This window comes from Chiloscyllium punctatum, unplaced genomic scaffold, assembly GCF_047496795.1.
Source record: "Chiloscyllium punctatum isolate Juve2018m unplaced genomic scaffold, sChiPun1.3 scaffold_165, whole genome shotgun sequence".
In the NCBI taxonomy this organism is placed as follows: domain Eukaryota; kingdom Metazoa; phylum Chordata; class Chondrichthyes; order Orectolobiformes; family Hemiscylliidae; genus Chiloscyllium; species Chiloscyllium punctatum.
Genome location: NW_027309899.1, coordinates 437501 through 451678, shown reverse-complemented (window position 1 = coordinate 451678; position 14178 = coordinate 437501). Strand labels below are relative to the sequence as shown.

Genomic DNA, 14178 nt, shown 5'->3' with positions numbered 1-14178 from the left:
TTATTTTGTGCTGTTTCGCTGTGCTCTTCTCACCAGGATGAATTACTTCCACTCAACTTCCTCCAGATTTCATCTGACAAAACATTCATTAAGATTCCCTTTGCATAAACATGCATTTCGCAGCTCTCATACGAAAAAACGTTAACAGCAGCTTGACTTGAAAAAGAAAATCGCGCTCCTTTTCATTATCCCAAAGCAAACTAGATTTCAATGCAGTTTAGTCAAACGGCGCAAACTATCCCTTGAGATTTTGTAATAGCGACAATGCATATAAACTGACCGTTGGAGTTCCAGTTTCAATGCGACAGCTGAAAAACCGCACCATTGAAAGCCGTTGATGACAGTGGGACTCGAATCCACGCGTGCAGAGCACAATGGATTAGTAATCCATCGCCTTAACCTCTCGGCCACCACATCACAGATACTCAAAAAGCTCTGACCTTATGTATAATTGAATTTCGTAAATTATGCAGAGCAGCAGATATTTCTCCCTGGTGTTGGTGAAATGACAAATAATACAGTCCGGTTCCAAGACTATGGTCTGACCCCTGGGTTGTGGGGCAAGTGCACTCCCACTGTCACACTGTGCACACAGTGATCTGAACAAAAATGAGGAAATGACTATGTAACAAGGTCTGTTGAATTCTGTGAAATTTGAAGTCAACGGAATGAGGAACCCGAGACAGCAGGAGGTGTTCTTTCAATAAAGAGTTGGATAGAGCTCTTAAGGATAGTGGAATCAAGGGTTATGGGGATAAGGCAGGAACAGGATACAGACTGAGGATGTTCAGGGCATGACCATAATGAATGGTGGTGCTGGCTCGAAGGGTAGTATGGCCCACTCTTGCACCGACTGTCTATTGTCTATTAAATTGCCTGTGAGGAATTGTTTTCCAGACTGGAGGAGAGTGCATAGTGCTCAATGTCATTATTCCGAAGACCTAACTTCCACTCAGATGTTTTTGACACGCACTTGTGTTCAGAACAGACAATTTCAAAATCCAAAATAAGGCTAAACTGACAATTGATCTCAACAATGCAAAAACCTTGATGCGTATCATTTTCCTGGGCGTGCGACACCAAGTCACTGTATGATCACAGCAACACAGTGAGCAAGTGTCAGAAGGAAAATGAGTGCAGTGCCAGAGCGCATGCTGGGAGCAGCACGTGATACACGGGGAAGTGCATTTCCCACAACAGGAATACTTCCCAAACAGCGGAATGCGGTGGAAGAATTCAGAGGGAGTTTGCACTATGAAATTCGATGCCAGAGACACAATGGAGATCTGTCATTGAGTCTGTTCAAGATGAAGATTTTAAGATTTCTACAGATGCAAAACAAAATAAAAAGCTCATGAGTTAATGAAGGCAAAAGATGAAATTGTACATTTCATCAATCTATCCATCTTTACAATGAGTACCTCACCACTTTCCTCACTCGGGGACAGAACCACTGTTGAAGATGATAATATAATCCCCGTTACTTGCCATGGAATCAGAGAAACTCGGTTTCCCAAACGTTAAGGTAAAACCAGGAATGTGGAGGTAAGCATTAATGTGTTGCTCCTGTGCTGAAGGTGACCAGTGCACGGTATCTCTGTTCCAGTATAGTGGGCTGTGCTGTGCCGAAGTTTTAATTTTGAGCCTCACATGGAGCAGCTTCAATTTGTCGTCGTGTTGAGGGGTACGGACAGAAGGTGATATTGAGCAAAGCCAAGTTTATGGGAAAATACCCGTGTTTGTGGATTGAGAAACAACCTTTTCTGGATAATGACTCCTTGATCAACAAACATACTGCAAGTATCTAAAACGTGAAGAGACTATGTGGAGAGAGAGCCGAAGGTGATTTTTCACCAGTTGGATAACGTTTCTCATGTGCACTACTTTAAATTCTGGGAAAATAGAAGTTGAACTGATTTCATGTTACACAGTTTTTTACAAACTCACAAAGGTTGCTGCAATAATAAAAAAAGAAATCACATAGGACCGTTTGAATATTGTATTGAACTGAATTTTGGTGTGAGCATATTTTATCTTAACTGGCGTGCTGCAGAGAAGTACAGAGGGTTAACAATACAAAAGGACCCAGTCTTCTTGGTGGATTTCTTGGGTGGAGTTAAGAATGTACGAAATGTACATAACATCATGTGAATGTGGTCAAATCTTTAAAGTAGGTGTTGCATCTCCAAGTGACGATTCAATTCCTAGTCATTAGGATATCACTTCTGTCTGCAGTTATTTTAGGACATCAGCGCCATTTACCGAGTTTCACCTTGAATAATACGCCACACCTTACCAATCCATGAACTTGTTATACTCAGTCTTATTCAGTTGTACGTGTTCATGAAATATCTTTGTGTCTGAAGTCAACAAATTCGAAATTGTTACGCAACCATACTGACTTTCACTCAATGGTAAATTCTCTCCTTGTACGTTTTTTCGTGTATCTTTTAAACCACTCTGAAGTCAGCTTCTACGTTTTACTTCTGTAAAGTCGTTCACGATTTAAATAACTCTATTGCGTGGAAGAAACTCTCATCCAAACTTTTCTTAATCATTCCCTAATGGTTTTCAAGCTCAAACGATAGTTATTGATTCACTCGAAAGAGGGACTTTCCCCGATTTACTCATTCAAACCTCGCGTTATGTGAAAATCTCATTTGTTTACATCATATTTGCGTGTTTTTGCTCCAGCATTTCCAAATCTCGTGAATAAACTCCGTCATTCTTTCTATCATCCCGATGAAACCGGTTGTATCTTTTCTGATATTCTTATGTCTTAGTAAACAACGTCACTTGGCTTTCTTATATCTTGCTATCCAGGAAACAGCGTCTGTGCCCTTTCTCACTTCTTTACATGCTTTTGGTGGAGAATGAGGACAAGGATTACACACAATGTTCCCACTGAGGGTGAACTACAAATTTTACTTTTGCACTATGAACTCTTTGCTTTTTAAATACGACGTCTCTATTTATAAACTCCAATAAGGTTAATTACTATCTATCCAGTTCATGAACATCGTCTCCATGGAGACGAAAATTATCCATCACTTCCTTTATTCTTCCACGGGATGTCTGAAAGGTTTGTAAGGCCAACATCTCCATATCCCCGTGTCCTGAGTCAGTCTCAGCTATTTCTAAAGGTGACTGAAGTTCAAATACTTCATAGTGTGTCTCCCGTCATTCCAGTACAGACTGGTTCTGGACAGTAAATGCCATCACCAAAGGCCACCGTATATTAACCACTCTGAACCCCTCAAATAGATTCCAGGCTGTAACTCACACTGGGATATCTGTTATTCTGTATATAAACAGCTCTGAACCCCTCAATTAGATTCCAGGCTGTAACTAACCCCGGGCTATCTGTTATTCTGTATATAAACCACTCTGAAACCCTCAATTAGATTCCAGGCTGTAACTCACCCTGGGCTATCTGTTATTCTGTATATAAACCACTCTGAACCCCTCAATTAGATTCCAGGCAGTTACTCACTGTGGGCTCTCTGTTATTCTGTACATAAACCACTCTGAACCCCTCAATTAGATTCCAGGCAGTTACTCACTGTGGGCTATCAGTTATTCTGTATATAAACCACTCTGAACCCCTCAATTAGATTCCAGGCTGTCACTCACTCCGGCCTAACTGTTATTCTGTATATAAACCACTCTGAACCCCTCAATTAGATTCCAGGCTGTAACTCACTCCGGGCTATCTGTTATACTGTATATAAACCACTCTGAACCCCTCAATTAGATTCCAGGCAGTTACTCACTGTGGGCTCTCTGTTATTCTGTGACATAAACCAGAGGATTTGAGCCAAGGGGAGAGGCTGAATAAGCTGGGGCTGTTTTCCCTGGAGCATCAGAGGCTGAGGCGTGACTTTATCGAGGTTTATAAAATCAAGACGGGCATGGATAGAAGAAATAGACAAAGTCTTTTCCTCGCTATAGGGGAGTCCAGAACTAGAGGGCAGCGGTTTAGTGTGAGAGGGGAAAGATATGGAAGAGACCTAAGGGGCAACTTGTTCACTCAGAGGGTGGTCCATGAATGCAATGAACTGTCAGAGGAAGTGGTGGAGGGAGTACAATTGCAACATTTAAAATTCAGCTCGATGGATATGTGAATGGGAAAGTTTTGGAGGGAGATGGGCCAAGTGCTTGAAAAAGAGACTAGAGTAGGTTAGGATATCTGGTCGGCATAGACGGGTTGGACCAAAGGGTCTGTTTCCATGCTGTACATCTCTAGGACTGTATGACTCCGCAATTTTGTGACTCACTACTAGTTATCTGTTATTCTGTATGTAACCCACCCTGAACACCTCGATTTGATTCCAATCTGTAACTCACTCCAGGCTATCTGTTATTCTGTATTTTAACCCCCTGAACCCCTCGATTAGATTCCAGGCTGTAACTCACTCTGGGCTATCTGATATTTTGTATATAACCCACCCTGAACACCTCGATTTGAATCCAGGCTGTAACTCACTCCAGAGTATCTGTTATTCTGTATGCAACCCACCCTGAACCCCTCGATTGGATTCCTGTCTGTATCTCATTCTGTGGCATCTGCTATTCTGTATATAAATCACTCTGAACTCCTCGATTAGGTTCCGGGCATTAGCTCACTCAGGGATATCTTTTAATCTGTATATAAACATGCCTGAACCCCTCAATTATATTCCATGCCTTAACTCACTCCAGAGTATCTGTGTTTTGTATATTAACCACTCTGAACCCCTCGATTACATTCCAGGCTTTAACTCACACCGGGATATCTGTTATCCTGTATATAAACCACCCTGAAACCCTCAATTAGAATCCAGGCTGTAACACATGCTGGTCTATCTGTTATTCTGTATATAAAACACTCTGAACCCCTCAATTAGATTCCAGGCTGTAACTCACGCTGGTCTATCTGTTATTCTGTATTTAAATCACTCTGAACTCCTCAAGTAGGTTCCAGGCATTTGCTCACACATGGCTATCTGTTAATCTGTATATAAACAAGCCTGAACCCCTCAATTCGATTCCAGACTGTAACTCACTCTGGGCTATCTGTTAATCTGTATATTAACCACCCTGAACCCATTGATTTGATTCCACTTCCTGTCATGTTAAACTCATGTTCCCAACACAATCTAATCTCAATAATGATCAATGTATCACTGGTCCTCCAATCTGCTGGCACTACCATCATGTTAACTTACTGATGTTTACGTACATGATCAGCTGTAGCATCTGAACAATACTGCTTCAGAATTTCTCATCATTTTACACAGAAACATTCAGCTTTTTCTATTCTTACTGCAAATCACCTTCCAGAATATTCTCTTGCACCTGCCAATGTTTTCAATATAATTCACAAAACACTGACAGCAAAATAGATGACATGATAGGATGTAGCAAACTGTTACACTCAGTACCTTCATGTTACAATGTAATAATATCCAGTCAGAAACATGCCCTGGGTCAGGGATAAAACCTCCCTGGGTCTGGAAGTGGGGACTGGGCAGAGAACGGGGTTTTGGTCTGTCACTGAGTTAGTTTGGAAATCTGTGCTGCACATGGACATTTCTCCACATTATATTCAGTTTCTATGTGTGGGTGTGTGTGTGTGATGGAGAGAGTTTAAACTGAGTTTAACTCTGCGTCTCTGCTTAGGGATTCCCTGTCTTTCAGATATTTGACTGCAACATCATAGAAACTGTGGGTATCTGCCTGTTTCTCTCCCATCTTTCAGAACACATAGAAACCTCCACATAAAGCACTTGAATCCTGTCTGGCTCAGCTCATTGTTGAGTTGGTCCATGGTGGGTAATTTCTCCTCTGCTTTCTCTCCTCTCGTATCCCGTTGCTCTGTCGATTAATTGCCCAATACCCTCAATTTGAATGCAATTTGCAACTCACTCCAGTCTATCTGTTATTCTGTATGCAACCCACCCTGAACACCTCGATTCGATTCCAAGTTGTAACTCACTCCGGGATATCTGTTATTCTGTATATAACCCACTCTGAACACCTCAATTTGATTCTAGGCTGTAACTCACTCCGGGCTGTCTGTTATTCTGTATATAAACCACCCTAAACCCCGCGATTAAATTCCAAGCTGTAACTCACTCCAGGCTATCTGTTATTCTGTTTATAAACTACCCTGAACCCCGCGATTAGATTCCAGGCTGCATCTCACTCTGGGCTATCTGTTATTCTGTATATAAATCACCCTGAACCCCGCGATTCGATTCCAGGCTGCAACTCACTCCGAGCCATCTGTTATTCTGAATATGAAATATATATTCTGAATATATATTCTGTATATAAACAAGCCTTAACCCCTCAATTAGATTCCATGCCTTAACTCACACCAGGGTATTTGTTTTCTGTATATAAACCACCCCGAACCCCTCGATTACATTCCAGGCTTTAACTGACCTCGGGATTACTGTTATTCTGTCACATAAACCAGCCTGAACCCCTTGATTAGATTCCAGGCTGTAACTCACCCCGGGCTATCTGTTATTCTGTATATAAACAGGCCTGAACCCCTCAATTAGATTCCAGGCTGTAAGTCACTCTGGACTATCTGTTCTTCTGTATGTAAACCACTCTGAAACCCTCAATTAGATTCCAGGCTGTAACTCAACCTGGGCTATCTGTTATTTTGTATATAAACCACTCTGAATCCCTCAATTAGAATCCAGGCTGTAACTCACCCCGGGATATCTGTTATTCTGTATGTAAACCACTCTGAACCCCTCAATTAGATTCCAGGCTGTAACTCAACCTGGGCTATCTGTTATTCTGTATATAAACCACTCTGAATCCCTCAATTAGAATCCAGGCTATAACTCACGCCGGGATATCTGTTATTCTGTACATAAACCACTCTGAACTCCGCGATTTGATTCCAGGCTGGAACTCACTCCAGGCTATCCGTTATTCGGTATATAAACCACTCTGAACTCCGCGAAACGATTCCAGGATGTAACTTACTCCGGGCTATCTGAGAGGGACAGACACACACAGAGAGAGAGAGAGAGAGCGACAGGGAGAGTGAGAGAGAGAGAGAGAGAGAGAGAGAGAGAGAGAGAGAGAGAGAGAGAGAGAGAGAGAGAGAGAGAGAGGGACAGGGCGAATGAGGGGTATATGGAGAGAGAGAGGGACAGGGAGAGAGAGAGAGAGAGAGAGGGAGAGAGAGAGTGAGAGGGACAGGGAGAGAGAGAGAGTGAGATAGAGGGAGAGAGAGTGAGGGACAGGGACACAGAGAGAGAGAGGGACAGAGAGAGAGAGAGGGACAGGGAGAGAGAGTGAGGGACAGAGAGAGAGAGAGACAGGGAGAGAGAGTGAGGGACAGGGAGAGAGAGAGGGACAGGGAGAGAGAGAGACAGTGAGGGGGAGAGAGAGAGGGACAGGGAGAGAGAGAGACAGAGAGAGAGTGAGGGGGAGAGGGACAGAGAGAGAGAGAGAGAGGGACAGGGAGAGAGAGAGAGGGATATGGAGAGAGAGAGGGACAGAGAGAGAGTGGGGGGAGAGGGACAGAGAGAGAGAGACAGAGAGACAGAGAGAGAGAGGGACAGTGAGAGAGAGACGGACAGGGAGGGAGAGAGAGAGAGGGACGGGGGAGAGAGAGAGAGAGACAGGGAGAGAGAGAGTGAAGGAGAGAGAGAGAGGGACAGGGAGAGAGAGAGAGGGACAGAGAGAGAGAGAGAGGGGAGAGAGAGAGAGAGAGAGAGAGGAACAGAGAGAGAGGGACAGGGAGAGAGAGAGATAGACAGGGGGAGAGAGAGAGAGAGAGAGGGACAGGGAGAGAGAGAGAGAGAGAGGGACAGGGAGAGAGTGAGAGGGACAGGGAGAGAGAGAGTGAGATAGAGGGAGAGCGAGTGAGGGACAGGGAGAGAGAGAGGGACAGGGAGAGAGAGAGAGAGGGAGAGAGAGCGAGGGACAGGGAGAGAGAGAGAGAGAGAGGGACAGAGAGAGAGAGAGAGGGAGAGAGGGACAGGGAGAGAGAGAGAGGGACAGGGAGAGAGAGAGAGACAGGGAGAGAGAGAGGGACAGACAGAGAGGGACAGGGAGAGAGAGAGTGAGATAGAGGGAGAGAGTGAGGGACAGGGAGAGAGAGGGACAGGGAGAGAGAGAGAGAGACAGAGAGAGAGAGAGAGGGACAGAGAGAGAGAGAGAGCGACAGGGAGAGAGTGAGGGACAGGGAGAGAGAGTGAGGGACAGGGAGAGAGAGAGAGGGACAGAGAGAGAGAGTGAGGGACAGAGAGAGAGAGAGACAGGGAGAGAGTGAGGGACAGAGAGAGAGAGAGAGGGACAGGGAGAGAGAGAGAGAGGGGGGAGAGAGACAGAGTGAGAGAGAGAGGGACAGGGAGAGAGAGAGATGGGGGGAGAGGGACAGAGAGAGAGAGAGGGACAGGGAGAGAGAGAGACAGAGGGGGAGTGGGACAGTGAGAGAGAGAGAGAGAGTGACAGGGAGAGAGAGAGAGAGAGGGACAGGGAGAGAGTGGGACAGGGAGAAAGAGAGACAGGGAGAGAGAGAGAGACAGGGAGAGAGAGAGAGAGAGGGACAGAGAGAGAGAGAGAGGGACAGGGAGAGAGAGAGAGGGAGAGAGAGAGGGAGGGAGAGAGAGAGGGACAGGGAGAGAGAGGGACAGGGAGAGAGAGAGAGATACAGGGAGAGAGAGAGGGACAGGGAGAGATAGAGAGGGAGAGACAGGGAGAGAGAGAGAGACAGGGAGAGAGAGAGAGCGTGAGGGACAGAGAGAGAGAGAGAGAGAGAGAGAGAGACAGGGAGAGAGAGAGAGAAAGGGACAGAGAGAGAGAGGGAGAGAGGGACAGGGAGAGAGAGAGGAGGACAGGGAGAGAGAGAGAGAGAGAGAGAGACAGGGAGAGAGAGAGTGAGATAGAGGGAGAGAGAGTGAGGGACAGGGAGAGAGAGAGTGAGATAGAGGGAGAGAGAGTGAGGGACAGGGAGAGAGAGGGACAGGGTGAGAGGGAGAGAGGGAGACAGAGAGAGTGAGAGAGAGTGAGGGACAGGGAGAGAGAGAGAGGGAGAGAGGGACAGGGAGAGAGAGAGAGAGGGACAGGGAGAGAGAGAGAGACAGGGGGAGAGAGAGGGACAGAGAGAGAGAGAGAGGGACGGGGAGAGAGAGAGTGAGATAGAGGGAGAGAGAGTGAGGGACAGGGAGAGAGAGGGACAGAGAGAGAGAGGGACAGGGAGAGAGAGAGGGGGACAGAGAGAGAGGGGGGGACAGGGAGAGAGAGAGAGTGACGGAGAGAGAGAGGTACAGGGAGAGAGAGTGAGGTACAGGGAGAGAGAGTGAGGGACCGGGAGAGAGAGAGAGAGAGAGTGAGGGACAGGGAGTGAGAGGGACAGAGAGAGAGAGTGAGGGACGCAGAGAGAGAGGGACAGAGATAGAGTGAGGTACGCAGAGAGAGAGGGACAGAGATAGAGTGAGGTACGCAGAGAGAGAGAGACAATGAGAGAGGGACAGTGAGAGTGGGACAGTGAGAGTGGGACCGAGACAGAGAGAGAGGGACAGGAACAGAGAGAGAGATTGAGAGAAAGAGCGGGATACATAGAGAGAGAGAGAGGAACACAGAGAGAGTGACAGAGAGAGAAAGATAGAGAGGGACACAGAGAGAGAGTGAGGGACACAGGGAGAGAATGATGGACACAGGGAGAGAAAGTGGGACACAGGGAGAGAGTGACGGACACAGGGAGAGAGAGTGGGACACAGGGAGAGAGTGTGATAGAGAGACCGAGGGACAGACAGAGAAAGAGAGAGTGAGGGATACAGAGAGAGGGACAGAGAGAGAGAGAGAGGGACACACAGAGAGAGAGAGGGACACAGAGAGAGAGAGGGACACAGAGAGAGAGAGGGACACAGAGAGAGTGGGGGAGAGAGAGAGTGGGGGACACAGAGAGAGAGAATGCATGTGTGTGAGAGAGAATGCGTGTGTGAGAGAGAATGCGTGTGTGAGAGAGAATGCGTGTGTGCGAGAGAGAATGCGTGTGAGAGAGAGAGAGAATGTGTGTGTGAGAGAGAGAATGCGTGTGTGCGAGAGAGAAAATGTGTGTGAGAGAGAGAGAATGAGTGTGTGTGAGAGAGAATGTGTGTGAGTGAGAATGCGTGTGTGAGTGAGAATGCGTGTGTGTGTGAGAGAGAATGTGGAATGCATGTGTGTGCGAGAGAAAATGTGTGAGAGAGAGAGAGAGAGAATGCGTGTGTGTGAGAGAGAGAATGCGTGTGTGTGAGAGAGAATGTGTGTGAGAGAGAATGCGTGGTTGTGAGATAGAAAATGTGTGTGTGAGAGAGAGAGAATGCGTGTGTGTGAGAGAGAGAGAATGCGTGTGTGTGTGAGAGAGAGAATGCGTGTGTGAGAGAGAGAGAAAGCGTGTGTGAGAGAGAAAATGTGTGTGTGAGAGAGAATGCGTGTGTGAGTGAGAATGCGTGTGTGTGAGAGAGAGAGAATGCGTGTGTGAGAGAGAGAATGTGGAATGCGTGTGTTTGAGAGAGAAAATGTGTGTGAGAGAGAGAGAATGCGTGTGTGTGAGAGAGAAAATGTGTGTGTGAGAGAGAATGCGTGTGTGAGTGAGAATGCGTGTGTGTGTGAGAGAGAGAATGCATGTGTGTGAGAGAGAAAATGTGGAATGCGTGTGTGTGAGAGAGAAAATGTGTGTGTGAGAGAGAGAGAATGCGTGTGTGTGTGAGAGAGAATGTGGAATGCGTGTGTGTGAGAGAGAAAATGTGGAATGCGTGTGTGTGAGAGAGAAAATGTGGAATGCGTGTGTGTGAGAGAGAAAATGCGTTTGTGAGAGAGAGAGAATGCGTGTATGAGAGAGAATGCGTGTGTGTGAGAGAGAGAATGCGTGCGTGTGAGAGAGAAAATGTGTGAGAGAGAGAATGCATGTGTGAGAGAGAATGAGAATGCGTGTGTGAGAAAGAATGCGTGTGCGAGAGAGAGCGAGAATGCGTGTGTGAGAGAGAGAGAATGAGTGTGAGAGAGAATGCGTCTGTGAGAGAGAGAGAGAATGCACGCGTGAGAGAGAGAATGAGTGTGGGAGAGAGAGAGCGAATGCGTGAGTGAGAGAGAGAATGAGTGTGTGAGAGAGAGAATGAGTGTGTGTGAGAGAGAAAATGTGTGTGAGAGAGAGAATGCGTGCATGTGTGAGAGAGAGAATGCATGTGTGAGAGAGAATGCGTGTGTGCGAGAGAGAAAATGTGTGTGTGAGAGAATGCGTGTATGAGAGAGAATGAGTGTACATGAGAGAGAATGCATGTGTGAGAAAGAATGCGTGTGTGTGAGAGAGAGAGAATGAGTGTGTGCGTGAGAGAGAATGCGTGTACAAGAGAGAGCGAGAATGCATGTGTGCGAGAGAGAATGAGTGTGCTTGAGAGAATGCACGTATGTGAGAGAGAGAAGCGTGTGTGCAAGAGAGAGAATGCACGTATGTGAGAGAGAGAATGCGTGTGTGCGAGAGAGAGAGAATGCACGCATGTGAGAGAGAGAGAGAATGTGCGTGTGTGAGAGAGAGAGAATGCGTGTGTGCGAGAGAGAGAATGCGTGTGTGCGAGAGAGAGAATGCGCGTATGTGAGAGCGAACGAGTTTGCAAGAGAGAGAATGCGTGTGTGAGAAAGAATGCGTGTGTGAGAGAGAGAGAATGAGTGTGAGAGAGAATGCGTCTGTGAGAGAGAGAGAGAGAATGCACGCGTGAGAAAGAGGATGAGTGTGGGAGAGAGAGAGCGAATGCGTGAGTGAGAGAGAGAATGAGTGTGTGAGAGAGAGAATGAGTGTGCAAGAGAGAGAATGGGTGCGTGAGAGAGAGAATGAGTGTTTGAGAGAGAGAATGCGTGTGTGAGAGAGAGAATGAGTGTTTGAGAGAGAATGTGTGCGTGAGAGAGAGAATGAGTATGGGAGAGAGAGAGAGCGAATGCGTGAGTGAGAGAGAGAATGAGTGTGTGAGAGAGAATGAGTGTGCGAGAGAGAGAATGAGTGTGTGAGAGAATGCGTGTGTGAGAGATAGAGAGAATGCACGTGTGAGAGAGAGAATGCGTGTGTGAGAGAGAGAATCAGTGTGGGAGAGAGAGAGAGCGAATGGGTGAGTGAGAGAGAAAAAGTGTGTGTGAGAGAGAGAGAATGCGTGTATGAGAGAGAATAAGTGTGTGAGAGAGAATGCGTGCATGAGAGAGAGAATAAGTGTGAAAGAGAATGTGTCTGTGAGAGAGAATGCGCGCGTGAGAGAGAGAATGAGTATGGGAGAGAGAGAGAGAATGAGTGTGTGTGAGAGAGAATGAGTGTGTGAGAGAATGCTTGTGTGAGAGAGAATGAGTGTGCGAGAGAGAGAATGCGCGTGTGTGAGAGAGAGAGAATGCCTGTGTGCAAGTGCGTGCATGAGAGAGAGAAAATGTGCCCATGTGAGTGAGAAAGTGTGTGAGCGTGTGTGAGATATGATGTGCTCATGCATGAGAGTGTGTGTGAGTGTGAGAAAGAAAGGGTGAAAGTGAGAGAGAGGAAGTGTGTGAGTGGATGTGAAAGAGTGAGTGCATGCGAGTGTGTGTGCATGTGAGAGAGAGTGTGTGAACAAGTGAACGAGAGTGAGTGTGCACGTGAGAGAGAGGGCATGTGTGAGTGACTTTGCAAGTGTGTGTGAGAGAGACAGAGTTTTGGAGAGAGAGAGAGTGAGTGTGTGAAAGTGAGCATGTATGAGATGGTGAATGTGAGTGTGTGGGGTAAGTGTGTCAGAAAGTGTATATGAGAGTGTGTGTGTAAGAGTGTGTGTGGAAGCGAGTGTGTGAGAGAGAGAGTGTAGAGAGAGAGAATGAGTGAGTGAAAGTGTGTGTATGTCAGAGAGACAGAGAGAGAGTGTATGTTTGTGTGTGAGTGTGAGAGAGAAATTGTGATGGAGCGTGTGAAAATGTTTGAGTGTGCATTTGTGAGTGACTGCGTGTGTGTGTGTTTGTGTGCATGTCGGTGTGGATGTCTGCAAGCGTGTGAAAGGGCATGTGTGCGAGGGACTGAATGTGGTGTGTGAGGGGGTGTGTGTACACGTGTGAGAGTGTGAGTAAATGAGAGTGAGGGACAGTGTATAGTTTAGTGGATCATTACTGGGACAAGGACATAAACACGTGGTTTATACACAGTTACATTATGGAGGGATAGCACTGACACGGAAACTGGGCACTCCGATGGAAACACACACACAGTCTCACTCTCTCACACACCCACACACAGAGGCTTGGTTTCACTCTCTCTCTCACACACACAGAGGCTTGGTCTCACTCTCTCACGAACACACACAGAGGCTTGGTCTCAATCTCTCACACACACACACAGAGGCTTGGTCTCACTCTCTCTCTCACACACACAGAGGCTTGGTGTCACTCTCTCACACACGCACACAGAGGCTTGGTCTCACTCTCTCTCACACACACACACAGAGGCTTGGTCTCACTCTCTCTCACACACACACAGAGGCTTGGTTTCACTCTCTCTCACACACACACAGAGGCTTGGTCTCACTCTCTCATGCACACACACAGAGGCTTGGTCTCAATCTCTCTCACACACACACACAGAGGCTTGGTCTCACTCTCTCTCACACACACACAGAGGCTTGGTCTCACTCTCTCACACACACACACAGAGGCTTGGTCTCACTCTCTCTCACACACACACAGTCTCACTCTCTCTCTCACACACACAGAGGCTTGGTCTCACTCTCTCCCTCACACACACAAAGAGGCTTGGTCTCACTCTCTCTCACACACAAACAGAGGCTTGGTCTCACTCTCTCTCTCACACACACACAGAGGCTTGGTCTCACTCTCTCTCACACACACACAGAGGCTTGGTCTCACTCTCTCTCACACACACAGTCTCACTCTCTCACACACACACACACACACACACACAAACCCACACAGAGGCTTGGTCTCACTCTCTCACACACACACACACACAGAGGCTTGGTCTCACTCTCTCTCACACACACACACACAGAGGCTTGGTCTCACTCTCTCTCACACACACAAACAGAGGCTTGGTCTCACTCTCTCTCACACACACACAGAGGCTTGGTCTCACTCTCTCTCACACACACACAGAGGCTTGGTCTCACTCTCTCTCACACACACACAGAGGCTTGGGCTCACTCTCTCACACACACACACAGAGGC

At 46.9% G+C, this 14178-nt stretch overlaps 1 non-coding gene across 1 annotated transcript; it reads right to left on the bottom strand.

The window, feature by feature from the left end:
• Positions 1-335: 335 nt before the first annotated feature.
• On the bottom strand, positions 336-417 carry trnas-acu (transfer RNA serine (anticodon ACU)). Its single transcript has one exon. It is a non-coding gene; the product is annotated as a tRNA-Ser (tRNA).
• Between the last annotated feature and the right edge of the window lie 13761 nt (positions 418-14178).